At 41.9% G+C, this 27114-nt stretch overlaps 1 pseudogene; it reads right to left on the bottom strand.

Moving 5' to 3' along the window:
* Positions 1–12922: 12922 nt before the first annotated feature.
* LOC126289076 (5S ribosomal RNA) lies at positions 12923–13040 on the bottom strand (annotated as a pseudogene).
* Positions 13041–27114: the final 14074 nt, after the last annotated feature.

Genomic DNA, 27114 nt, shown 5'->3' on the forward strand with positions numbered 1-27114 from the left:
ATGTAGAAGTAGATACTGTAGACATTGCTGCATGTGCCTACCACGCATCTTCCCACATCCTGAAGTCTTTTTTTTTTTCAGTGAATCACGCACTCTTTTAAATACGCCTGCCTCTACATGGATTGAATCACAAAACATTGACCAAACACTCCTGTAGCGTCTGCACATCGTTGACGGGTTTGCAGTACCCTGATGCCTTTAAATGTCTCCTTAGCCAGAAATGCAACAGACTCAATTCCGGTGAATGGGAAAGGATGCCACTGAATCTCCTTGAGCCTTGCATCGCCCATGAATCATTGTGGTGAGCGCGGGGAATGTGGTGAGGCCCTGTCGTGCACAAACTACAGCCGTTCTCTTTCTGTATGGCTAACGCTCTCCAATAGCGCTCGTAATTCATCGAGCAGAAATCGCTGATACACAGCACCTGTTAATCTGTTTGGTAAAGTTTATGGTCTAGTTCGTCTGGCACCGACAGTTCCTGCCCAGACAGTGATACGAAATGGATCCTCATGTCTTACCTCCATTATTTCTCGAGGAATTGCATCCGCCCACACGTTCGAGTTGAGGCAATTTACTATGTCGCCTGTTGTGAATTCTGCCTTATCTGTAAATAACACGCAGGTTGCGAACTGCAGATGTTCAATGACCCCTTTTCTCATCAAGTATTGGTTTCTGGACATATCATTACAGGAAGTTCCATCTAGTTCTTACAAATACTGCCTCCTATATGAATGTGTGGCATCTCCTTTCTAACACCCGGTATACAGTCGCACCTGAGGACCAGCGAAGTACGTCCATTTACTCTGGTGTTCCTCTCTCGCCAGACCGTACTAACCACAGAAATGTCATCATACCCAATGGGACCACATTTCGCAAGGGGACGCCACCATAAGCAGCAAGTCTTGCCAACCTTGACTCATAGACCCATCATGATTTCTCCGCTCAGCTACTGTATATGCAAAAGTAGAGAACCACAAACCCGCTATGAGCTACTTTGAACCATTTTAAAAAAAAGAAATCTAGAGGGGCTAACCTACTCTTGCTATCATGCAACGCAGCCAGTAGCAAAAGCACGAAAAATATCAGTCATTCTTCCTACCGATTCGATCCATTACGCCATTACAGGGTATGATAGCTTAATACACATTTGATTATGAAACGTATCCCCATGTTAATAGCCGACACGTTGCAGTTGGTCGGAGACTTCCTGGCTGGTTCATGGTGGACATCGAAAGTGCAACATCCGTTTCGATGCACTCCATTGAAAGTGAGGTAGGGCAGTATGCACAGCGATATCATTGGATGGTACTTTAGGATAAAGAATCAGTTCACTCGAGGAAATTCAATGCGTGACATTACGAATTCCGAGACCGGACGGTATCATGCCGATACGCCAGTATTTCCTTGGCATGCTGATTAAAATTCCATCCTTATAAAAGCATATTTTCTTAACAGAAAAGAGCCATGCCTATAGATGAAGAATACTGTCAGTACACGACGCTTGGTGTGTGTGTGCGACGTCATTGAAACTTTTCGCGTGCATATTGCAGCACACCATGCCTAGAGGATGTGGACACTGGCCGATTAAAAGTATCTGGAGACCGTATGTAATGCGGAATTGAACACTGGATGTCACAACAGGCAAACCCTCCAGTATAAAAGAAGGTATGTAGTACTGTTTTATCACTACAGAACCAGAAACAACAGAGTGGATGGATCAGGAGAGCTCAGACCCTTCGAACTTGTATTAGTCATTGGATGTCACCAGCGTAACAAATCCATTATGGATATTTCAACCATTTATGTTAAAAACCGCTTGATATCAGCGGAAGGAATTGTTTGTGGGTTCGCCGACCGATGTGGCCGAGTGGTTCTAGGCGCTTCAGTCCGTAACCCCGCTGCTGCTACGGTCGCAGGTTCGAATCCTGCCTCGGGCGTGGATGGGTGTGATGCCCTTGGGTTAGTTAGGTTTAAGTAGTTTTAAGTCTAGGGGACTGATGACCTCAGATGTTAAGTCCCATAGTGCTTAAAGCCATTTGAACCATTTTTGTTTGTGTGTTCGAAAATGGAACCAGTAGACCAGCTTGCACAGTCACTGTGTGGAGAGAGTTAAAAATAATTTGGTGCAATGGTCGAGCAGTTTCGCATAAGCAACATATTTCTGAAGTCGGTGTTAAGCGCCAGTTGACAGCATAGGAGCTTGCGAGTTCTAGATTTAAAGGAATGTTTTTCTCAAGATTAAATAAGATGCTGGGGTATCAGGTTGGACTTGAGGTAATTTCCAGAGATATTTTTATGGTAACCGCCTACCCCACCCTCATCCCCACCCCATCCCCCGCGTATGACCCTCCCACTTCGGGTTGCTATGTGTTTTACTTTCAAGATCGCCCTCCCTCAACACCAATTGCAGGCGTTAAAATGGCGTGATTCCCCTCCCACCACCATTCTCTCTCTCTGATTAATTGCAACACATTAAAATGGCAGGAAACACTGGTCCTTCTGTTCCTCATTTTATTGGTAGAGAAACTGCATGAGTCACTGATCCTTCTTTTCCTCGTTTTATCGCTAGAGAAACTGCATGAGCCTCGAAATTCGAGGTTTGTTCACTGCATTGCAAGGATCAGGTTTGTTATAAATCATAATAGCAAATTAATTTCAGAATTATTAACAGTAATTATCCTCCCTCTCTCTCTCTCTATCTCTCTATAGCAATTGCAAAAGTCTCCTTATTTGTGTAAAGTACTGAATGGCTCTTGTTCTTCTGTAATTAACAAAATTAATATTGTTAATTATTTTATGGTTTAATAGGAATAATTTGATAGACATTTTTAATATTTGTTTGCTTATTTACCGACAGAAATATTTACAATCCTTTATCAAACTGCTTGTTTATTTGCAATATTTGCAATAATTTTCAGTTATTTTACAGCAATTTTTTTCGTTGTACCTTAAAAAATGACATGTCCAGTCGAACTGTCGAAAAAAAAGGCTGTACCTTGCAAAAGGTGGAGTGTAACATATTATTCGTTCATATAGATGGAAACGTTGGAAAACCAAGTTTTGCCAAAAGAATTTATGTTGGCTAAACTTCCTGTAGTCAAAAAACTTTGAAGATTTCGGACCGTATCCAATATTTTCAAAAATCTCAGTTTCTTGTGCTCTTAGCGCCTTTACGTCTATTTTCTTTTTAAAATACCACAAAACTCTCAATAAATTTGATTACTACAACTTTTTCTGCACACAGTACCAAGGGCGTTAAATTTCGTCAAAAAATTTCAATTTTTGTGCAAAATGGCAAAATACATAGCTTTTTAGCACTTTTAGTTCAGAATCTTTTTATACAGTACAAATATTATATTATTTTACATATTGGAACGTAACATCCCACTTTGCGGCATTGGCCAGGATCCTATAGCATCACCGACATTAGATTGTAAGTAGGCTGTTTAGGTTTTTTTATTGGTAACGCCGCCGCCACGTAGCGCTCTGTATGAAAATCACTGGCTGTGCCGTGTGCAGTCTGTGGCTGGTTTGCATTGTTGTCTGCCACTGTAGTGTTGGGCAGCGACAGCTGGATGCTAACAGCGCGTAGCGTTGCGCAGTTGGAGGTGAGCCGCCAGCAGTGGTGGACGTGGGGAGAGAGATGGCGGAGTTTTGAAATTTGTAAGAATTGGTGTCATGAACTGATATATATATTATGACTATTAAGGTAAATACATTGTTTGTTCTCTATTAAAATCTTTCATTCGCTAACTATGCCTATCAGTAGTTAGTGCCTTCAGTAGTTTGAATCTTTTATTTAGCTAGCAGTAGTGGTGCTCGCTGTATTGCAGTAGTTCGAGTAACGAAGATTTTTTGTGAGGTAAGTGATTTGTGAAAGGTATAGGTTAATGTTAGTCAGGGCCATTCTTTTGTAGGGATTATTCAAAGTCAGATTGCGTTGCGCTAAAAACTATTGTGTGTCAGTTTAAGCTCAGTCGTGTAGAATTTTTCTAAGGGGACGTTTCAACATTAACTGCTAACGCAGCCAAGTCATAGTGCGTGAATTTTATTTTGTGATACAGTACACAAGACTAATTTCGTACAGGTTCCGCACTTGTTTTGTATTTGATTGACGTTAATGATCAACTATAAGGAATAGTGTGTAGGCAGTGTAATTCAGCGGACAACGTTTCATTTATTGCCTGATGCGCAGCAGGCTGTTTTCTTTGGTGATTGTTTTCACAGTTCATTGAAGCTATTGGCACACAACAGTAAAGTTTGTACAGTATTGTAGTGATTTCCATTCGGTATATTTTCATGAAGTTGTGGTTCTGAAAATGGATAAGCCTGACATGAAGTTGTGTATCACTTGCGACAAAAAAAAAATGTGATGAGTGATGCACATGTTGTAGAAAAGAAAGGAGTAACAAACTAATCGACTGTAGTGTTAAACGTCGAGAGTCTGCTCACACACGTTTTCTAAAAAAAGCTCAGTGAAATAATAGTGCATGAAACATGCTGCAAGAAGTATGTTAATGAGAAAATAATGCTGCTAGTCTTCGCGTCCTAACAAACCAACAGGCATGTCACGTCGGATGCAGTAAAGAGGTCAGTGCAGTTTCAAAGAGAAATTTTGCTTAAGTCCAAAGGGAAACCCCGATGACTTTTCAATAAGCAATTAAAATTGGGTGGCCAAACGAAACTTGGTTTACAAAGTGATGAAATTTCAAGGCTAATCTGTGGTATAAAAAAGAGCAAAAGGACGTGGTGATGAATTTAGCTAACAACTGGTGGAGCGGATTCAAAACGTAAATGCCTTGGTTGAGGCGGATGGGACGGGGGCGGGGGGATAGCAAGGAAACTGGAAACCGCCTGGAAAATGGGGCTGCACTCACAGTAACCATGATCCAAGACTTGTTCAAATGACCAAGAGAGAGCACACGAGTCAGTACTTAACGTTGTTTTGTGCTCACGTAAGCTGAACTTTGGTGCAGCGTGCTCCTGCAGAAAAGCGGGTGTGAAAGTTTGAAATATTCTTCCTTTTGAAAGATCTGCAGTGGAGTGAGCTATGCAAACGTGCCAAAAGTTTAATATGACGGAACTAAAGAAGAAGTAATTATTTTTGGAAATTATTAAGCAAACAGGATGGAAGACGCTATCAGTGTTGGAAGAACAGATCAATATGGTACTCACTCGATCTACTTACCCTGATTCTAATCTACTTACCCTAATTCTACCATTCAAGGCATTTCTGTTGACACCGTGAAACTTTTGCCATCAAAATATTGTAAGTGATTCATATGTCCACCCCAAGTACGAAACAGGCTGAAGTACATCTACATCTACATTTATACTCCGCAAGCCACCCAACGGTGTGTGGCGGAGGGCACTTTACGTGCCACTGTCATTACCTCCCTTTCCTGTTCCAGTCGCGTATGGTTTGCGGGAAGAACGACTGCCGGAAAGCCTCCATGTGCGCTCGAATCTATCTAATTTTACATTCGTGATCTCCTCGAGGGGTATAAGTAGGGGGAAGCAATATATTCGATACGTCATCCAGGAACGCATCCTCTCGAAACCTGGACAACAAGCTACACTGCGATGCAGAGCGCCTCTCTTGCAGAGTCTGCCACTTAAGTTTGCTAAACATCTCCATAACGCTATCACGCTTACCAAATAACCCTGTGACGAACGCGCCGCTCTTCTTTCGATCTTCTCTATCTCCTCTCTCAACCCGACCTGGTACGGATCCCACACTGATGAGCAACACTCAAGTATAGGTCGAACGAGTGTTTTGTAAGCCATCTCCTTTGTTGATGGACTACATTTTCTAAGGATTCTCCCAATGAATCTCAACCTGGCACTCGCCTTAGCAACAATTAATTTTACATGATCATCCCACTTCAAATCGTTCCGTACGCATACTGCCAGATATTTTACAGATGTAACAGCTAGCAGTGTTTGTTCCGCGATCATATAAGCCTACAACAAAGGATCCTTCTTTCTATGATTTCGCAATACATTACATTTGTCTATGTTAAGGGTCAGTTGCCACTCCCTGCACCAAGTGCCTGCCCGATGCAGATCTTCCTACATTTCGCTGCAATTTTCTAATGCTGCGACTTCTCTGTAAACTACAGCATCATCCGCGAAAAATGCATGGAACTTGCGACACTATCTACTGGGCCATTTGTATATATTGTGAAAAGCAATGCTCCCATAACACTCCCCTGTGGCACGCCAGAGGTTACTTTAACGTCTGTAGACGTCTCTCCATTGAGAACAACACGCCGTGTTCTGTTTGCTAAAAACTCTTCAATCCAGCCACACAGCTGATCTGATATTCCGTAGGCTCTTACTTTGTTTATCAGGCGACAGTGCGGAACTGTATCGAACGCCTCCCGGAAGTCAAGGAAAATGGCATCTACATGGGAGCCTGTATCTAATATTTTCTGGGTCTCATGAACAAATAAAGCGAGTTGGGTCTCACACGATCGCTGTTTCCGGAATCCATGTTGATTCCTACAGAGTAGATTCTGGGTTTCCAGAAATGACATGATACGCGAGCAAAAAACATGTTCTAAAATTCTATAACAGTAAGAGATATAGACCTATAGTTATGCGTATATGCTCGACGACCGTTCTTTAAGACTGGGACTAGCTGTGCTCTTTTCGAATCATTTGGAACCTTCCGTTCCTCTAGAGACTTGCGGTACACGGCTGTTAGGAGGGCAAGTTCTTTCGCGTACTCTGTGTAGAATCGTATTGGTATCTCGTCAGGTCCAGTGGACTTTCCTCTGTTGAGTGATTTCAGTTGCTCTTCTATTCCTTAGACACTTCTTCCGATGTCAGAAATTTTTTCGTTCATGCGAGGATTTAGAGAAGGAACTGCAGTGCGGTCTTCCTCTGCGAAACAGCTTTGGACAAAGGTGTTTAGTATTTCAGCTTGACGCGTGTCAATGCCATTATCATCCCAGAGTGTCTGGATATGCTGTTTCGATCCATTTATTGATTAACGTAAGACCAGAACTTCCTATGATTTTCTGTCCAGTCGGTACATAGAATTTTACTTTCGAATTCACTGAACGCTTCACGCATAGCCCTCCTGACGCTAACTTTGACATCGTTTGGCTTCGTGAAGCTCTCTCTGCTTTCGCAGTAGTTTCCTAACTTTGTTGTTGAACCACGGTGGGTTTTTCCCGCCCCTCACAGTTTTACTCGGGACGTACCTGTCTAAAAGGCATTTTACGATTGCCTTGAACTTTTTCCAGAAACACTCAACATTGTCAGTGTCGGAACAGAAATTTTCATTTTTATCTGTTATGTAGTCTGAAATCTACCTCCTTTTACTCTTGCTAAACAGATAAACCTTCCTCCCTTTTTTTTCCTATTTACTTCCATATTCAGGGATGCTGCAACGGCTATATGACTGGCAGTCTTCACCAAATCAGATAGCCGCCGGAATCCAGAGAGGATTTCCTCCGATCCATAGTGACACACATCATTGGTGCCGACATTAGCGACCACCTGCAAATGGGTGCACCCTGTACCCTTCACGGTATCCGGAAGGACTTTCCACATCTGGAATGACTCCCCCCCCCCCCCCCCCCCCCCCGGTATGCACACGGAGTGCACATTGGTTTTCTTCCCCTCCTCTGCAGCCATATTCCTGAGGGGCCCCATTACAACCTGACGTTGGAGCTCCCAACTACCAGTACGCCCAACCTCTGCGACCACCCGGATCTTGCAGACTAAGGCAACCTCTGGAAGAGGACCAGCAGCCATGTAAGGCCGATGATCAGTATCAGGTGGAGACAGAGCCTGAAGCCAGTTCGTCAGACTAACTGGAGAGGCCTTCCGTTCAGCCCTCCGGAATGTCTTTCGCCCCCTGCCACACCTCGGGACGACCTCCCAATCTACCACAGGTGAGGGATCAGCCTCAATGTGGGCAGTATCCCGGGCAGTCACAGCCGTAGTCCGATCGGGGGATGCGTGGGACGAGCTGGCCATCCTCAACAAACCACCGTTTGGACCCCCACAGTGATGCCCATTGGCAACAGCCTCAAGCTGTGTGACCGAAGCCAACACGGCCTGAACCTGGGAGCGAATAGATGCCAACTTAGCCCGCATCCGAACATAGCAGTCGCAGTCTCTATCCATGCTAAATACTGTTGTGCAAATAACGTCTGAACTAATCTACAGGGAGCACAAACAATTCTACACGAAATTTAAGCGGTTATTAAAATAAAAGACTGCCTAGTAAATGCAGTAATGCTGATACTTGAGCACTGCTAACACACTACTCGGCGGCAGAAGGCTAACAACATCAGAGGTATTACTCTTCCACAAGTGATATCTGTTAGAAAATGTAACGCCTTTTTTAATAATAAAGAAGCTACCTATCTTTCGTTTGCAATTCATAGCTTGTTTATACAAGTATAATAATCTATCTACTTCAGTTTGCTTTTTCGGCTAATAGTAGTCCAATTTGCTGTCACTGTTGATTTAATATAGATAAAAATAATGAGTAAATGATGTTTTATAATTATGGATGAGTCAGAGCTAAAGTGCCCGAGAATTTACTTCGAGTAGTGATGTACGAATAACAATGTATGGATGCCCAAGATTAACGCAATTGCACATGGAGTAATTGAATACCGGAAAGTGAAATGTTAATTTCCAATATACAACACAATATATATTTCTACAATATAAACAGAGACAGAAACTATGTATTTTGCCATTTTGCACAAAATTTTAAAAATTGGTATTTTTTGACAAACTTTGGCGCCCTTGGTACTTGGTGCAGAAAAAAGGTGTGGCAGTCAGTTTTTAGAGAATTTTGTGCTATTTAAAAATGGAAATAGACGTCAAAGTGCTAGGAGCACAAGAAACTGAGACTTTTTTTAAAAAAATAGTTGAAAGAAGTCCGAATTTTTCAAAGTTTTTTAGTCAACATAAATTTGGTTGGAAAACTTTTTTTGCAGGTGTTTCCAGCCATATGAACGAGTTTGAAAGATAGCCTTCTTCCCCACATTTTGCGATCTATATCTACAATTTGACTGGACTAAATCGAACAATGCGCTGCGTGTGCGCTGCCGTTGTTCATCCACTGCGTTTCCTTCTCTCAGAATTTCCTATTGCCACTGTGCCAATCGTTTTACAGACGATTTCTTGCAAATAGGAATATTCTGTATCCGACACTGCACCACATCATCTACCGACAAAGCTAGATACAATCACAAGCACTGTCTTTACAGGTATGAGACTGGCTGGATGAACGTTTGACTCACAGAATGTTGTACATTGTACTGGACGGTGAATGTTGAACAGAAACGAAAGGGGAGTTCAAATAGTTCAAATGGCTCTGGCCACTAAGGGACTTAACATCTGTGGTCATCAGTCCCCTAGAACTTAGAACTACTTAAGCCTAACTAACCTAAGGACATCACACACATCCATGCCCGAGGCAGGATTCGAACCTGCGACCGTAGCAGTCGCGCGGTTCCGGAATGAGCCCCTAGAACCGCGAGACCACCGCGGCATGCGAAAGGGAAGTAACTTCTGGAGTATCCCGATGAAGCTTGATCGCCTCTAACGTTCTTAACATACAAATTCAATGTATGCGATATAGTTAACATGACTATAACATTCTTTGTTGATGATTATGTTGTCTACAGGAAAGCGTCTTCGTTCTACAGTCGTACCGAAATGCAGAAAGACCTGTACAAAATTTTTGGTTGGTGTAACTCCCTTGTATTGTGGATAGATCTAAGGTAATGCCTGTAACAAAGAGAGAAAACCGATAGTATCTGGTCATACGTTTAGTGGGAAATATCCGGAGGCCGTCATAACGTATAAATATTTAGGAACAACTCTAAGAAGCGATATGAACTGGGACTAACACGTAAAATCAGCATTATGAAAGTGAGTGAAGCATTCGATCAAAAGTATCTGTACACCTCTGTGTGTTGCCGAAATATACCTAAATGTCACGAGAAGTGGAACTGCCAGTTCAAAATCGGCTCAAATGGGTCTGAGCACTGTGGGACTTGATATCTGAGGTCATCAGTCCCCTAGACTTAGAACTACGTAAACCTAACTAACCTAAGGACATCACACACATCCATGCCTAAGGCAGTATTCGAACCTGCGACCGTAGTAGCAGCGCAGTTCCGGACTAAAGCGCCTAGAACCGCCAGGAACTGGCAGTATAAATGGCGGCAGGGAGTACTGTGTTGTCACTATTGACAGTCAGTGTTATGTCTTAAGCCCGCATTTCGTGGTCGTGCGGTAGCGTTCTCGCTTCCCACGCCCGGGTTTCCAGGTTCGAATCCCGGCGGGGTCAGGGATTTTCTTTGCCTCGTGATGGCTGGGTGTTGTGTGATGTCCTTAGGTTAGTTAGCTTTAAGTAGTTCTAAGTTCTAGGGGACTGATGACCATAGCTGTTAAGTCCCATAGTGCTGAGAGCCATTTTGTGTTATGTCTTAAGTTTATCTGTTGATGTAGGTGATTGCATTGGGTATGTACACATTGTGGTCTCAAGTTTTCAGTGTATGATAATGGGAGAAAGGAGAAGATTGCAGCCACTGTCAGCACGTCGTTGACTCCTCCATAACAGCACCAAGAGGGCCGCCGAGTTTAACGTAACCATCCGGCGGACGGATGCAGTAACTGCAATATGGGTCGTTCAGGAGAGCTCAGCGACTTCGAACGCAGACTAGTGAGTGGGTTGTCATCTGAGCAACAAATCCATCAGCGACATTTCAGCCATTCTGCTACTGCTCAAGTCAACGGTGACGTGACTTCGAAGTGTAAATGCGAAGGAATAGCCACACATAAATCAAGACCAGGCACAAAGCTCATGATCTCATGATCTAAAGGACAAAGTTCATCGATTATTGCGGATGGTCGTTGTTCGCTATATCGTTTAGGTTTGTCGAATCGAATGCCTGGAGAAATGAAAACAGTGAAGTACGGGGAAGGTGGTGTTGCGGTGTAGGGGTGTTTTTCTTGGCTTGGATGTGGTCCTCTCATTGCACTTAAGAAAAATTAAATTCATAAAGGGGATACATTTCACGGTATTGTGTAGTGCTTTTGTTCATAGCTGTAGTTCAGCAGCTGCAGAATACTTCAAATAAGATAATGTTCAGAAGTTACAAAGGCTCAAATCACCTGTAACCCAACGTCAAAATAAGAATCGAACGATAGTAACCTTGCTATACTAACGTCCGATTCTTATTTTGACGTTGGGTTACCAATGATGTGAGCATCTTTCACTTCTGAAGACGACAGTTCAAACTGTCAAAATCGGTAAAGAGCACGAGATAAAGGTTTCCTTGTGCAGTTGACGACTAAATTTTTATCTTCATTGATTGTATACTGTGTACAGTAGAGGAACAGTTCGTGGACAATAGTTGTTTATATCATTATGAAAATGCACTCGTCATTAAACACCATCTGAGGCAATGATTTATGGTTAATAACATTTCTGAAATGGGTTAGCCTGCCCAGAGTACCAATGTGAATCTAAGTGAACACCTTCGGAATGAGTTAGAATGTCAACTTGACCCCAACGTTCCACGTAAGTTCCTTCTCTCGTTTCGTCTCTTGAGGAAGAATGGGTTGCCACTCTTCCACTTCCATTTAGACACCTCACTCAAAGTGTCCCCAGTAGAAATCGAGCGACATAAATGCGAATACTAGACGCAACCCACATTAATTTTCACTAACAGGTGTCGGGATACTTTTGATCAGATAGTGTAATTTATAGGAACCATTCTGGGAGAGTGCAGTGCACCTGTAGAGAAAACTGCTAATGTGATCTTTTGTAGAATGTGATTCCAGTGTTTGCAGTCCTTACTAACTAGGCTTGACATCAAAAATGGAATGAATTCAGAGACAGACTGCTCAAATCGAAACAGATGATTATAAGACCATGCGTAAGCGTTAACAGAGATACTAGGAGAACTTAAACAGGAATCTTGAGATGAAAGGGACGTTTCCGCGCATAACTCTGTTGGATAAATTCAGACAACCGGTAATGGGTAATATTGTGACACAGCTCTGCTCCTGTCATCATCTATCTCTCCTATGGATCATGAACAGAAGATTATTAGTCCACGTATAGGGATGTATAGGCAGTCATTATTGACATTGTTAATTTAAACGTTCCCTTGAGAATAAGGAAAGAAAAAAAACTTTTGTAAAAGTTATGCAAAAGTAATTACGGGCCCGTCGGAACCGACCGACCACCGTGTCATCCTCTGCCAATGGCATCATTGGATGCGCTATGGGGGCGTGAGGTCAACACAGCTCTCTCTCGGCCATTGTCAGTTCTCGTGACCAGGAGCCGCTAATACTTGGTCAAGTAGCTTCTCTACTGGCGTCGCAAAGCTGAGCACACACTGTTCCATTCCTTCGACCTAGGAGAAATCCCTGGAGGGACCGGGAATCGAACCAGACTCCTCCGCGTGGCAGTCAGCTGCGCTGGTCACGCAGCTATGGAGGCGCCCTATTTTTAATTTTATGCTGTTAAAATTCACAATGTTTCGAGATAATATATGCACAAACGTCAGTTACACATTGCTAGAAAAATGGGTCTCTTGAAGAACGATTTTAGGCAAAATCTCTCGCTGGACACTGTAGCTTAGAAGGCTTTTGTAGGCCGATTTGAGGCTGTTACTCGGCTTGATAGACCACAAGTGTCCTACATCAATTTCGTCTTCACCTACGCCACTCTGAACGGGCCACGAAGGCCCAACGGTACCGACCGTCCGCCGTGTCATGCTCAGACCAGAAGCGTCACTGGATGAGGATTGCAGGGCCATGTGGTAGCACACCGCTCTCACGGTTGTACGTCAGTTTCCGAGACCGGAGCCGCTATTTCTCAATCATTTAGCTCCTCAGTTTGCTTCACAAGGGCTGAGTGCATCTCGCCTGCCAACAGCGCTTGGAAGACCGGATGGTCACCCATCCAATTGTTAGCCCAGCCCGGCAGCGCGTAACTTCGGTGATCTGACGGGAACCGCTGTTACCACTGCGGTAAGACTGTTGGCGCCCCGTTGGTACTTGGACGGATATGCAGACGCGGTTAAAAAGGCATTTCAAACACAGTCATTATCCCACAAAATATCTTCCTTGGTTAAGGATGATCGGCAGAACCATCAAATAGATAGATTAGAACAAAAAATTCTGACTAAATAGGTTTCTGTTTTAGGGCGATGATAAATTTGTTCTGTCTTCTCATTCGAAAAATTCCTTTCACCAACTTTTTTTTCAATTTACTATTGATTCCAGGCAACCTATGGCTCAACAGTTAACAAAAAAATTTAGGAGCACCGTTTTCGATTTTAAAGAAATGGCTGAGGGCTCTATACGAACTTAATTATGTAGACACTGATTAGCCAGAACATTATGACCAACGACATACAATCAATATAAACACGTCCAGGCGGTAGAAGCGTCACGTGGCGACGAATGACTGCTGGTGAGACACACTCATGGTGCACATAGTATCAGTGAGTGGGCTGTCCGTGAGAGGAATGGGGAAGGCGCGGTATCTATCTCAGTTTGACCGAACGCAGATGGTGATGACCCGTAAGCTTGCCGCGAGCATTTCGGAAACTGCACGACTTGTCGTGTGTTCGAGGAGTGTTGTGGTGAGCGTCCCATGGCAAAACCAAGGCGAAACCACGTCCATACGTCGTGGGGTTCGGAGGCCACCCATCATTACAGATGTCGAACGTCGTAGGCTGGGCAGACTGGTAAAAAAAAAAAAAGGCGGCGAAGTGTGGCGGAACTAACATCACATTTTAATGCTGGGCAAAGTACAAGTGTGTCTGAATACACAGTGCACCAAACAATTCTAAAGATGGGCCTACGCAGGCGATGACCTATGCATGTGCCAATGTTAGCAGTACGACAGCGGCTACTAAGACTGAAATGGGCAGTAACCATCGGCACTGGTCGTTGGGGCAGTGGCAGAGCGTTGCATGGTCTGATGAATACCAGTACCTTCTCTCATCATGTCGATGAGACGGCGTGAATCCGACGTCTTGCAGCTGAACAGTTCCTTGAAACCTGTACTGTGGGACGGAGACACCATGGCGGCGGCTCCATTATGTTCAGGGGCATCCATGGGTGAGTGGAGCTCGTGCAAGGCACCAGAACGCCCAAGGAGTATCATACGCTGGTTGCAGACCACTTACACCCATTCATGACGATCATGTTTCCCGACGGCAGTGGCATTTTTCAACAATATAATGGGCCATGTCACAAGACCAGAAGTGTGATGGAGTGATTTGAGGCACACAGTGGCAAGTTGCAGTTGATCTGGTGGTCTCCCAAGTCTCCAGATCTCAACCCAGTCGGGGACGTGATTGAACGTGGAGTCAGAGCTCATGGCGCGTTCCCCGAAATGTAGAAGCTAACATTTATTATACTGTCAAGCGACTATAGACCTTAGTACGTGACATACATTTCAACTTGATACCACTACCCGTTTCTTATGGTTCAAATGGCTCTGAGCACTATGGGACTTAACTTTTGAGGTCATCAGCCCCCTAAAACTTAGAACTACATAAACCTAACTAACCTAGACACCACACACATCCATGCCCGAGGCAGGATTCGAACCTGCGACCGTAGCGGTCGCGCGGTTCCAGACTGAAGCGCCTAGAACCGCTCGGCCACCCCGGCCGACCCGTTTCTGAGAAAAGGGGTCTTAACAGACGGATGAACGTACACACAGATTTGTAAGAAATGAGAAAAAAATTATTTTTCGTTTGATATGATTACAAAAGAACAGCTTTCGATTTTTTCTCCTGGTTGTAGTGTAAATCCTTGTTCTCGAGCAAATTTCATAATCTTAGATGAACGGGAAGCTGAATTCGGATAGCAAATAACAAAAGAAATTTTTTCTTGTGGCATAATTACAAATGAACAATTTTCTCACCTTTTTTTCTTCCGCTTATAGTGCAAACCTTTCTTCTTGCCAAATTTCATGATTGCACGTCAAGGGAAAGTACCCTATAGGTATTGATGAGTGAGCTTGCGAGTATCAAAGTATGTGATATTACATGGACTTAGAAGCTTAATAATATCTCTCCACTAAAGGACTAAAGTGATTAAATTTCAAACTGTTACGTCTACCCCTTCCTGGCAGAAAAGGGTTTTAATACACGGAAGGACAAACAGACTGCCTGATAACAAATGACAAAATCTTTTATGTGTGATACATTAGAAATTAAAAATCTCGAATTTTTCCCTTCGTACTACGAAACATTTCTACTTGCCAAATTTCATGATTCTAGACCAACGCGAAGTACAACATAGGTTGTGATGAATGAGTTTGCGAGTGTCACAATGTTTTGTCATAAATGGCTGTATCTTTTGGTTGCATTGATTTAAAAGCTAACGTTTATTATACTGCGAAAGGACTGTAGACCTTAGTATGTGACATACATTTCAACTTGATACACTACCCGTTTCTGAGAGAAAGAGGTATTAACGGATTGACGGACCGACAGACCGAATTGTAACAAATAGCAAAAAAATTATTTTCGTTTGATAAAATTAGAAATGAACAATTTTAGGATTTTTCTTTTGGGCGTAGTGGAAGCATTTGTTTCTTGAGCAAATTTCATGATTCTAGATGGACGTGAAGTACCCTGCAGATTTTGCTGAGTGAGTTTGGACTATCAAAATATGATGTAACGTATATGGCCGTATCTTTCTGTTGTATTGAGTTAGAAGCTCATTTTTTGTATCTTCTTTCTTTTTGCGTTTCCAGTGCACCGTAGAAATTAATATGTGAGATAAATATCAACTTTATACGTCTACCAGTTGTCGAGAAAAACGATTTTTGACAGTAGGACGGCCGGCCGATGTGGCCGTGCGGTTCTGGGCGCTTCAGTCTGGAACCGCGTGACCGCTACGGTCGCAGTTACGAATCCTGCCTCGGGCATGGATGTGTGTGATGTCCTTAGGTTAGGTAGGTTTAAGTAGCTCTAAGTTCTAGATGACTGATGACCACAGATGTTAAGTCCCATAGTGCTCAGAGCCATTTGAACCATTATTAACAGTCGGACGGATAGGCAGATGGACGGACAACAAAGTGATGCTATTAGGCTTCCGTTTTTATCGACTGAGGTACGCAACCCTAAAAATGGCTGGTTCGACAGGAGACTGTGCATTACTTACACGGAAAGACAGAGAAAAATGAACACACACACACACACACACACACATACATACATACACGCATGCACACGCATTCACCTAAGAGGCAGAAGGCAAGTGTGAGGTATGCCCTCGGATGCTTGCTAGATGTCGGAGGATTCTGCCAGCCCTTGCTGCGCACTCCAGCCGGCACTTTATCATGATTTCGGCGCCAGAGGCAAGACTGCAGTAGCAGCTGAGAGGTGGGGGAGCAGACTGGCTGCAGCCCCACGGCTCGGAGTGATGCAGCGCGCTGCACCAGCACGCACGCCGCTACACGACGGCTGAGTGAGGCGCTGTGTTCGCTGATGGTTTACGGAGAGCAGCAGTCTGTTGCAGTTCTCTGCTTGTATAGTCGCATACGTTCTCACGTCCCTCCACCCTATCTGGGCGTCGTCACAGAGTCGCCCGGGCGATACTCACAAGGGAACCTACCCATCACACCCCCCTCAGATTTAGTTATAAGTTGGCACAGTGTATAGGCCTTGAAAAACTGAACAGAGATCAGTCGAGAAAACAGGAAGAAGTTGTGTGAAACTATGAAAAAAATAAGCAAAATATACGAACTGAGTTTTCCATGCGCAAGATAAGCAATATCAAGGATAAAATGGGCGTACGAGTGCTGTGGTCCCGTGGTTAGCGTGAGCAGCTGCGGAAGGAGAGGTCCTTGGTTCAAGTCTTCCATCGAGTGAAAAGTCTAAATTTTTATTTTCAGACAATTATTATCTGTCTGTCCGTCCGTCCTTCCGATGCGAGGTAACTGCGCCGCAGTATGGGAACGCCACACCTAAACGGAAAAAATTGAAAACGTTAAAAACTGTGTTTTTACAGAGCACAGGGAAAACTGTGCGACTGTGAAACTTTTGCATTCATCTGTTGCAGTTTATGTGACAAACTCTTATGTTTTCATCACTTTTTTTTTTTTTGGAGTGATTGTCACATCCACAAGACACCTAAACCGGGCAAGGTAGAAGAATCTTTTTACTCATCCGCCAAGTATACAAGTTAGGTGGGTCGACAACATATTCCTGACATGTGACGCACATGGCGTCACCAGTGTCGTATAGAATATATCAGACGTGTTTTCCTGTGGAGGAATCGGTTGATCTATGGCCTTGCGATCAAATGTTTTCGGTTCCCTTTGGAGAGGCACGTCATTTCGTCTACTAATCGCACGGTTTTGCGGTGCTGTCGCAAAACACAGGCACTAAACTTACTACGGTGGACAGAGACGTCAATGAACGAACAGACAAATCATAACTTTGCGAGGGAAGACTTGAACCAAGGACCTCTCGTTCCGCAGCTGCTCACGTTAACCACGGCGCTCCTGACCTCACACTCTCCTTGATGTTGCTTATTTTGCGCACGGACTACTCAGTTTGTATATTTCGCTTATTTTTTTCATAGTTCCACACAACTTCTTCCTGTTTTCTCGATTGATCTATGTTCAGTTTTTCAAGGCCTATCCATTGCGCCAACTTATAACTAAATCTAAGGGGGTGCGATGGGGAAGTTCCCCTGTCAGAAGCGACCAACTCATTGCGCGCATAAAGCTGGGTCAATACGTAACACACTCTACACTGAAGCTCGTTCACGGTTAACGTTAGGGTAATAAAAAATGTGTGCACAGTTATCCTCTACCACTTATCTACACAGAGCTCAAGATAAATAAAAGAATAGCGAATCAAATGCCAATTTTAAACTTATGCAACGGCTGTAAGACGTCATTTCTTGTTTCTAATTAATTTAGCTTTTTCCTATGATGAGAAATCGTTCCACAAATGCAGATATCCACCCACTGCTTGTTCTTACTGAAGTGAAAAATCACTGGGGGCTGCGCAAGCATTGTGCTTTCGTTATCTGTACCACCATTATTTTTACTTGCCAATGTGTCATAGTTGTATTAGAAAATAAACCCTGCTCATTTATTCTCCGGAAGCTGAGAGTGATGAAAGAGTTGTGTTGAAACTATTTCTGGCTATTTCTGGAGGAGGAACGACCACATATCTACGTTTATTTATTGGTGTTCTGACCTTGCCCCGCCCAACTTCCTTTCATCCATCCTGTAGGAATGCAATATCAAGCAAAAAAGAGCAGTTCAAAACTCAGTCCAGCACAGAGTGTTTGGTATGTAGCATTGCCAACTCAAACTTCTGAATAACCAATACTGGGACCAAACAGGGTAACCTGATGGTGTGCTCCGTGTCCGCCGTGTAGTCTTTTTCAGTTTCAGGCTCCCAAATTGTAGATTTCGACAGTTGAGTAAGTCATAATATAATCCTCGTAGAAATGTGTGTGAAACCTCTTCATTTTAACCAGTTTTCTTTGGGGAGCACATCTATGCTATTATCTCCTTCTGCCAACCACGTGGATGTTACTCATTCTTCTACTACAGTAGAACGATTACAAAATGAGTGCGGGTGCTTTTTTTCTTTTGTGATATACATCTTTGTGATCTACATCTTTGCTAATGTGGCCTTCAGCAAAGCATTTGTTTGTTGTTGTCTCCTACCAGTAAAGAACAGTTCTCAAATGATTGCCTGTGTTATGAAAAGCATGACAATACAGAATTTCCATTTCAAATCACATAATTGTAACTACTTTTCTTTGTGAAACACATATCTGATCGACGTACTACTGAGATATTTTCACTGGTCTTGGCCTGAGATAGATCTCTTCTGAAGAAATGAAAAACAAAAATAACTAATTGGCTCAAATGGCTCTCAGCACTATGCGACTTAAATTCTGACGTCATCATTCGCCTAGAACTTAGAACTAATTAAACCTAACTAACCTAAGGACACCACACACATCCATGCCCGAGGCAGGATTCGAACCGGCGACCGTAGCGGTCGCTCGGTTCCAGACTGTAGCACCTGGAACCGCACGGCCACTGCGGCCGGCAAAAATAGCTAATTGTCCCGGAGCTACTTCATTCACAGGGACAGAACTGAAGCTGCACAGATTGCTCTGAAAGCTTTAATTAATGCAAAGTAAGTAATTTTAAGGATAAAGAGGATAAGCATTTTTATTGTGTTATGAAACTCCTGCTCGCAGAGCTAAACAGTGTTTTAATTTTGGTGTACTTTTCTGCGGGCTATATTTCGCTTGAGGAATGTTTTCCGGTGTTCGCATTATGGGCAATTTCATAACAATCTCTTAGCTATTTGCATTGCGATGTCACGAAATAGCGAAAATACTTTGCGGGATAATTTTATTCTGGCTACCCGCCGCAGCAAACAGAAGTTTTTTGTTTTTACTAGAAAGTCACTATGAATAATTAACGCCAACCTGTGCTAAGTGAAAGAGCACCAATCGAATTCCTTCACAAACGTAGGTAACATCGGTTAACAGGGAGCTGTTATGGGTACATCATAGTCATAAAAAATAACATGTTTTGATAGTCACCGAAAAGTCATGCAACCGGTAATTGAATGAATATTTGGCAAGGAGGTCTTTCTTGACGCTAGTCCAATGGTTCCCAGATCAGCGATATTTACTCCATGGAGGTCGCAACGCTTCGTCTCTCATTTCTATCGACGACGGAATTACACAGATTTTAACCATAATGTAGTTTGTTCCAAAATAGCGGGTTTGTCGCAAATGTATTTAAAATTGTTGCAGAGCAGGAAGCGAAACATATATTGTACTTATCTTTTTGGATCAGTGCTTTCAACAACCGTTGAAGGTAGTCCCAATATTAAATGTCTGATTTTTCAAACGTTTGCGTACTACATTTGGAATGGATGATTTTTCAGCTACCGACAAGAGCTGTCTTCTGTAATTCTTCGATTTATACACATTTTTTGAACATACAACATTTAAAACTGTAATTGTATTGCTGCATACTAGCACATCTTTCCACGTTGCTTGCTCAACCACGACTTTATGCACTGCTTGCCATGACAAAACTCCTGAGTTACATCTCCCATTGAAACTATGAATACAAGGCAAATCAAAGCTGTAACTTACATATAAAAATAGTGGAATACGATTTAAAGAGTTCAAAAACAACAACAACATTAATAATAGTAATAATTATAATCCTCATTGTAAGCTTTTTTGTCTAATGGGTGTAAAACTTTAGTTTGACGAAATTAATTTTGTAAAATTAAATAATTGTTTTGAATCATTTTATTTTGTATTCTAATCAGAAAACGAAAATATAGATTACTAACAGCTGTATTTGAATGCCATAGCATCACATGCAAAAACATTATTAATGCGATCCTTATACTAAAAGTAGATTTATAATGGTTCGTCCGAATTTAGCGTACAAACTGATAAGCTGAAATTACCAACACTGTGATGTGACATTTAATGTAGATACCAATGTTCTAACAAACTCCCATACTTTACACACTGCAAAGGTAAAATTAAATTTTCTGAGGAGTAAAAACCAAAAGCAATCAATTATTACTTAGTCATGACTAAATTATTTTTTAGATGATCTCTGTCTTCTCTAATTGATCTATTTCAATATTAGGGGTCGCCATCATCGTCATAATAATCAGCGATTTAATAGCCACTCCTAGATAAACGGCTCTTTCAGACTTTTAGATGCAGTACAGTCCTCAACGATACACACTATGAGATGTATGTGTACACCGAATGTTCCAGTTTTATGTCAATTTACTGAATGGTGTACCTGTGTGTGAGGAAGGTTTTCGATGAGCTTTCTGCGTTATACACTGTTGTTTGAATTTGCGAGTGCAAAATTCTTTGTTTCTTGTCCCAACAACAGCCAGGTTTGGCGCCGCACGCCAGTGTACAGTGAGTGTTGTTGACTATACTCCGATTAAAATTACTTGATAATTGATACCTGATGCATTGTAGCTGGTTTTCTCCAATCAGAGAGCTCAACATCAAGACTGAACCGTTAGTCGTTGTCATGCTGTCACAATTCGTCAGTCCACTGCCAGTTCCTTGCCCAGTTTTCTTTCTTGATGTGTTTCGATCCCGAATACTGGATCTGGCCCTTTTATTTCGTATTTTGTCACACATGATAACCATACGACAAACAGCACACACACACACACACACACACACACACACACACACACACACGAAGTACGCATGTTCCATACACAGCACTAACAAAACATTGCTGAATTCTTCTGCAGAAGACACGATTCAGCAACACACGTCCCGTTAATCTCGCAGATAATATCGCAGTATAATCACAGAAATCAGCTTACATTACATAAGCTTTCCGCGACATTGGGTGAAGCACAATTTTTGAAGACTGCAATTAATCGTCGCCACTGGGTTACCAGGCATAAATGAAGGGTATGGGGAAATATGATGGTAACCCACATTAGCAAAGAATGGAGATATTCAATTAGAAAAGTGTTAAAAATATTCCATACATAAGTTATTAATATTTTATTATTTATGCAACTGGTAGTCACCGTACAACATCTTAAACACACAAATCAATGGAAAAAAAAACTTTGAGTTAGTGATGTCCAAAACTCTACATTTTCTAACTGTAGCGAACGTATTATTTGTCATACCGTTTTTTCCTGCAACAAACACAGGCCAGCTGAACATTCTCTCATTTCGTCTGCAGATGCATCTGCATACTCATCCTCATTTGTAGATGTATTCTTGGTTTTTATTGCTTTGTAAGATTTTTGATAAATAGGTGGTATCCAGTTCAGTGCAGATATGAAGTCTTGTTTGTTCTTCGAGTCAATTGAAACTGACCCGGAATACTTCTTTTGAAGACTGGTTCCTTCTAAGATTATAGGGTGACCTCATTTGTGTAAACTGACTTTCTGCTAGTCTTCCCCATGAAATGTATTTGATACAACAAAGATACCTGGGCCATCTGCATCGAGGAAGAGCCGTACATTATCTCGCAATGTCACCTTGTGCTCTTCTACTGAGATATTCTTTTGACTAAATGTAGATCTCATGTTACTGATGCATACATCTTCTGATGACATAACATGGACACAAAATGGTCGCTTTCGGCCACACTTCTTCTGCCTTGAGGGCCATATACAAACTGCGCATGTCGGCGAACATACTGCTCCACAGCAGCAAAACCTCGGTCGCTTGGCAACATGGAATGTCCAGGAAGTTGGAAATAGTGCTCAATGGTGGAAAATCTTCCTTTTGCTATACGCAGCATGCAGACAAACGCAATGTTCCAGTTTTTGTTTTGCCCAGAGCAGTTGTCTGAAATTTCAATCAACTTATTCCCTCCTATACTGTGATCTTCGAAATTCTTCAGTCTAGTGAAATCGCCAACGTTCCAGAATGACTTGTTTATACTCTGTATAAGCTTCTCCCCAACTCATTCAAAACAATTTTTAGAACATTTACAGGAAGCTCCAACTATATTTCTCGCGTGAATCACTGTACCTTCTTTTGTAGTATATTCAAGTCTACTATTCCTTGCAAGTTTCTTCTGTTGTTGTTTGTTCATTAGCTTTTTCCTTTTCCTCGAAGTTTTCACTGTGACATCTTTATTCCCAGAGTCTGTTTTGTTGTGATCCTCTTCATTCTATTAAAAAAAATATTTTTGTATGGGTAGTGTAGTATTTAAAAAGTGGTATTAACCAATAATATGGTAACCTCATCAATGATAAGATGAATAAAATGGTAACCCACAAATACGAAAATATTTCATTTTGTAAATACCCCATGATTCACAGAGGACAATATAGTTGCATTAAGAGACGTGTTGACTCTATCTTCAAATCAAGATCTCGCAAAAAAAAGTTGAATATGGAAATAAAATACGTAGCTTAACTAGCTAGCACAAAGATAATGGTAACCAGCAAATAATAACATGATGTGGAAAACAAAACCTACTTGACTTGCAATAGAATTGACATAAGTAGAATCTTCCACCTCCTCGATTAAGTTGAAAACCGGATCATTAATGTTATCATCAAAACAGTCAGAATTCACTTATTCCTTCACTGCAATCTGCTACTGCCTCCATTTTGAATTTGTGGGGTACCATTGTTTCTCACCAGCGTATGTGGGTTCCCACAGAAACAAATCAACATTGTGCTACTATCTGTCATCAATAAGATGAACTCGTTTCACCACCTAGCGCAGATCAGGGTTACCATTTCTTACTGTACTTGGTTTGAAAAATTGAAATTTGAGGGTTACCTTTAATAAATCTGATGTGCCGAAGGTCGTACACTCGAATCTCGTCAAATGTAGTGAATTTTCTTTTATTTTTCTAAATCTAGTCAAAATACTGATTAATATTTTCTTTTAATTAATCTATTTAAATGTATTTCCTTTAATTTCTAATACTTCGCCCCGTTATTTTCATCACCGTATTGACTTTTTTATTTGTTCTTATTTTTCTTCCTATCGTTCTTTTTTCGCTTAAAATATGCATGCGTCGCCAATAATCTGCAAACGAGTGCCAGCCAGGACTGATCATCGGTTTGTAAAGCTGCAGCCTGTGAGGACAGTTTGAGGATAGTTTCTGGGAACCAATAACAGTGAGAAACTACAGTTTGCTTTTACCGCTGAAACTGAATTTTTTTCTGTCTTGAGTTTGTTCGTGAAAGTTAGCCTTAAACGCCGGGAATAAAGCGATCGTGATTTTAGTCCTGCAGCAGACTGTTGATCGCCGTTTTCCCGGTTCCACTGTACTTCTAGGGTTTGTGATCTGCCACAGTCCAGTCTTTGGTCACTTAAAATCATCTGTCGACAAAAGATCTCCCATTCCGTTATACCTCGCGCCGGTCGCTTCCAACAATGCTCCGCGTTACACATTAACAACATTTGTGAAGTAAAAAAATTAAATGATCGTGTGGCATTGATGGCCGGAAGACCCCATCCGGGGAAGTTCGGCCGCTGAGTTGCAAGTCTTATTTTAGGTGACGCCACATTGGGCGACTTTCGTGTCGGTGACGATGAAATGATGTCGAGAAGAACGCAACAACCAATCTACGAGCGGAGAAAATGTCCAGCCCGGTCTGAAATCGACCCCCAGGCAACTACATGGAAGCAAACACGTCAACCACTTAGCTAAGAAGACGGACGTTTGTGAAGTGATCCAACGTGTTCGTGTGTCACCTATAACTGAGTGGTAGCCCGCAGAAAATGTGGCAAGTTCGTAGTGGCAAGTCACGAACGTCAACTATCACGTAATTTTAATAAGACTATAATGTACGTGGGAGTAAGTCCTTATGTGGACGTGTGTCTAGCAGGCCACACTGGTCTGGCGCGTATATTGTGTTACTTATATCACGTGTAGGGTCTCTGTATGGCAGTGTTACATGGTTATTAAAGAAACTAATAACTGACACGATGGATGTTTTGTGTAATCGACTATGTAAATGTAGTTTTTCTCTTATGTTCTACAACTGACCTATTAAACTGTGACCATCATAGACTTCTCCTGAACGTGGTACTACTGGATTCTAACAATGAAGTTTGTGCTCCCTATGCAGCCCGAGCTTAAGAGGTGGAACAAAATAACACCCAGTTAACGGAGAAATAGGGGAGGAGCTTACAACGTGGCCACTCGTACCTGGACGACGGCGTAGGTACGCAACCTTCGGTTCCGGCCGATGCAACAACAATTATACAGTGAGTCTGTTCTCCTAAGAGACTTAAACTGCACCTTGGATAGCAATGTAGAAAGAATAGACTGTGAATTTGAAATTTTTGTGAAGTCAGTTACAGACCATTATTAATTCTGCTGAACGTACGTGAATTGGATAGACAAGGGCTGATGGCACTGAGAACAGTTAATCTGAATTTGTAGGTAATGTAATTAATTATTCTCAGCCAGAAGAAAAGTGCACCAGAACATTTGAAACAAATCAAATTAGTGAAAACAGTCATGTAAATTACGCAAACGCGTGAAAGCGTACTGGGAGATCATAGATTCAATCATTATTTGAATTCCTTCAATCCCTTAATAATCTTCTACACGCAGCACGACATGAATTGAGAAATACAAAAAGGTAAGTTGTTTATTTAATTTCTAGAAAGCATGATGCGCCCAAGGTCGAATTTCGGGATAAATACGATAACCCTGAAGATGAAATCACAGCAGAAAACACGCTGTTCGAACAACAAAAGGCATCAGTCTCAAAAATTTTCAGTTGAAACATCTGATTTCGTAAGGAACTGCAACCGTAAAGACAAAGGGCAGTGACAACACGAAATGCAAATGCTTTGTGATACTGGCTCACAGAGCCTGAAACAAAATTTTTAAGATTAGTGAAGTTGTACGCCACTGGTCGACTGTACACGAAAATTTTATCATGAGATGTTGGAGAAGGGGATTGTTACACTTTTTATGCTTTCCGTCATTTCTTAACTGTTTATGTATTTTTGGAGATGTGATCTGTCTATGCAACTAGATGAAACGTTATGAAGCATTAGCCGGTAATACATATTTTTTCTATGTGTTATACAATGATTCGAGGTAAGCTAATACATTACAGTTTTTGTTAGTTTCTTGTTAAGTGAAAAAACGTTTTGTAGCGCAGATTATATTACTGATTGGTTATACATATTATTTTAAGATCTTATTATTCGACATATGACGTCCTGGAGCTGCAAGCTGGCCTGGGTACACAAGAATATCCGATTTTCGGCGTTTTCCAACACGTCTCCATTGTACCCTTCACTTTCACTGTGTCTTTGCTGTGTGTCCGTACTGTATATAGTGTTGCGAATTGTCGCTGTGTGTTTTTCGTTGGTTTCTTTGTTTGTGATGTGATGTCCATATGTAATGTGATATTTGTGTATTTCTTGTGTGTGTGTGTGTATGTGTGTATGTGTGTGTGTGTGTGTGTGTGTGTGTGTGTGTGTGTGTGTGTGTGTGTATTGTGGGGTCTGCTTTGTAGAGGGAATCACAAATAACGTTTCTTTTTTTAACGTAGTTGTGATGGTAGATTAATTTATTATTTATCACTGTTATGTCATATGTCACTACTTATTTCTTTTAGTGGCTAACATGATTAGCGACTTGTTACTCCCCCGGTAGCTGAGTGGTCAGCGCGACAGAATGTCAATCCTAAGGGATTCCCGGTTGGGTCGGAGATTTTCTCCGCTCAGGGACTGGGTGTTGTGTTGTCCTATTCATCATGATCTCATCCTCATCGACGAGCAGGTCGCCGAAGTGGAGTCAAATCGGCAGACCTGCACCCGGCGAACGGTCTACCCGACGGGTGGCCCTAGTCACACGACTCATTGATTTGTTCATATATTACCTTTTGTTAATTGCAAAGCCTCTTTGACTTTGGAAGTTTTCCTGTCGTGCTAGTAGTTTTCTGTCGAAATTGTTCATTCAAATAATTTTCATGTTCTGTTCCGTGTTAGGTGGCTCATGCCCATGCTTTATTAGGTGTTCAGCATAAAATGGATAGTTTCATACGTACATAGTATATACATGCATAACATACAGAACAAGAAACACTGTGCAGTCTCATTTACAAACACCAGTACAAAAACTAGACAAATACAAAGGAGCTCATATGAATATACCTCTTAGGATGTCAAGATTTCATACCAGTGTATCTGGGAAACACAGTTAGAAATTTAAAATCTAGATACAAATAATGCATAATATGTTGGAAATATTGAAAACAGAAAACTGTAGCGAAATGCAGTAAAGGCAGGCAGAGAATCGACATTTAATGCAAGGATTAGCCGCTGATCAGTAACATAAACAAATCCACTGCATTGCGCACAAATAGCCGGAAATCCCTGTTGTTGTATGATTACACAATTTTCGAAAATTGTTGAAAACTGTCATACTCATTAATTATCTGGGAATATGCTCACAAAGCGATTTAAAGAGGAATGACCACATAGAAGTAGTCATAGGAAAGGCAGTTGTCGGTCTAAGATTATCGGAAGAATCCTCAGGACGTGTAGTTCCCCTGGAAGACGGAAGACGGGAAATGAAGT

Source organism: Schistocerca gregaria, chromosome 1 (assembly GCF_023897955.1).
Source record: "Schistocerca gregaria isolate iqSchGreg1 chromosome 1, iqSchGreg1.2, whole genome shotgun sequence".
In the NCBI taxonomy this organism is placed as follows: domain Eukaryota; kingdom Metazoa; phylum Arthropoda; class Insecta; order Orthoptera; family Acrididae; genus Schistocerca; species Schistocerca gregaria.